Genomic DNA, 209 nt, shown 5'->3' with positions numbered 1-209 from the left:
CAGCGAGGGCTCCGCCCACCAGGCTGGAGGGGGCGGGGCTGTCGGGCTCGATGCAGGGAGAGAGAGAGCGCGCTAGACAGACAGACTGGCTGGGAGCCTTCCTCTCTCTACTTTCAAGGTGAAAAGAGATATACTGTGGAGTGCACCCCCCCCCCCCACATACACACACTGATGTTGATGTTTTTATCCCTTGGACGATGTTTTGGATA

This window comes from Gymnoscopelus braueri (assembly GCF_963280865.1).
Source record: "Gymnoscopelus braueri genome assembly, chromosome: 16".
Lineage (NCBI taxonomy): Eukaryota > Metazoa > Chordata > Actinopteri > Myctophiformes > Myctophidae > Gymnoscopelus > Gymnoscopelus braueri.
The sequence above is the reverse complement of the archived record's forward strand: the minus strand, read 5'-3'. Positions refer to the sequence as shown.